The sequence below is a fragment of the Arachis ipaensis genome, chromosome B04, assembly GCF_000816755.2.
Source record: "Arachis ipaensis cultivar K30076 chromosome B04, Araip1.1, whole genome shotgun sequence".
In the NCBI taxonomy this organism is placed as follows: domain Eukaryota; kingdom Viridiplantae; phylum Streptophyta; class Magnoliopsida; order Fabales; family Fabaceae; genus Arachis; species Arachis ipaensis.
Window position 1 is genome coordinate 2547246 of NC_029788.2, and position 1642 is coordinate 2548887.

Below are 1642 nucleotides of genomic sequence, written 5' to 3' on the forward strand. Positions count from 1 at the left end.
ACATTTTCAAATCAATTAAACTGTCCAAAGGATGTAACGGTTGCATGCCTACCATACAATTTCTTTGTGAATGTCCACAAAATTTTCTTTTCTTAAATCTAGACCATTTGTTTTTTTTATATTAAATCTGGTTGGTTACAAATAATAGATAGTGATATTCCAAAAAGTACACTGGAACAGGTGAAAAGCTTCCTATACTATTTATATTGTTGCCAATGAAGACTGGCCACCTTTGCGGCTTTGCCTCTTACGTAAACTAGAAGGGATGTATTGTTGCATGCATATGTTGACATATACATAATTACTGGAAGAGACACTCTACTATACGGATTAAAGTTGTATAGAGAGAAAATATAAATTTTTTTTATAATTATTTTTATTATTTTATTTTTATTTAAAATATGAGTCCTAACTTTTTCAATCTTTCTTTCATCCCATAAAAAAAAATCTATAAACTTATATTTTTATTATATAATTTACCTTACTGAAATATCTTAAACAAATGTATTATTGCAATATTTTTTTTAAAAGCATCGTAAAATTAGAAAAATGTTATTTAGCCAATAAATTATCAATTTTTAATTAGTTTTTAAATTTAATATATTAATTACATTTATTTTTATAAACACACTTTCCAATTTTTTAAAAAACTAATAACACCCTAATTAGCTATCAGATTTTAACTCCTTATTTAAACTATTGCGGTTTCTTTAAACTACATCAAAACTCTCTTTTTGTACTGTTTTTTTTATTAATTTATATTTTATTGTAAAATATCTATCTAATAAAAACTATAAAGTAATATAGTCAATTATGTTATTGTTTAATTTGGTCAAGCAAGAGTAATTAATTAATACCAAAACATATGTGGTGGTAGACTCCATTGTTTCCACCAAACTCCTCACACGCCCAGTCAAACTAACATGTTCACTTTGAATGATGAAATTTAATTTATATAAAAAATGATAACATCACCATCACTTATAAATATTTTAATTAATTAATAAATGACACAAACATTTTTGCTTCGAAAAGATTTCTACGAGTTAATTATTTTTTATATGATAGATAAAACGGTGTAATACAATAGTATGAATTAAAATGAATATATTTTACAAATGTGATGCATAATACAAATTGTTATTTACGATTTGCATAACAAAAGAAATCGTTATTCACGATTTCATAAATCACATTTTTTTTAAATTAAAAAATTGAAATTGTGACTTACAATTTTTTTTGTCTTATTTAAAATCGTTACTCACGATTTCTTCTTATCCCATATCACTGCATTACACTAAAATACTATAATATTAATAAAAAATATCAATAACAACCCAATATAAAAAAAAAAATTAGTCTATTTCTACATGACATAGATAAATGGTACTAACGAAGCATGTGCTGTCCAACTGTCTACTGCATCTGTTCAAATAGCCGTCACACATATAAAATTTTGGTGAAAATTAACGTGAAATCGACTTTATATAAAATTGATTTTTGAAAGTCGTTAGATAAAAATTTAGTCAAATCAATTAAATCATTTAATGCTTTTAAGATATTAACTTTACGTGAAATCGACTGCACTTGAGTTTTCACTTAAAATTTTATGTTCCCCTAATAACAATTTTGTATCGGAATA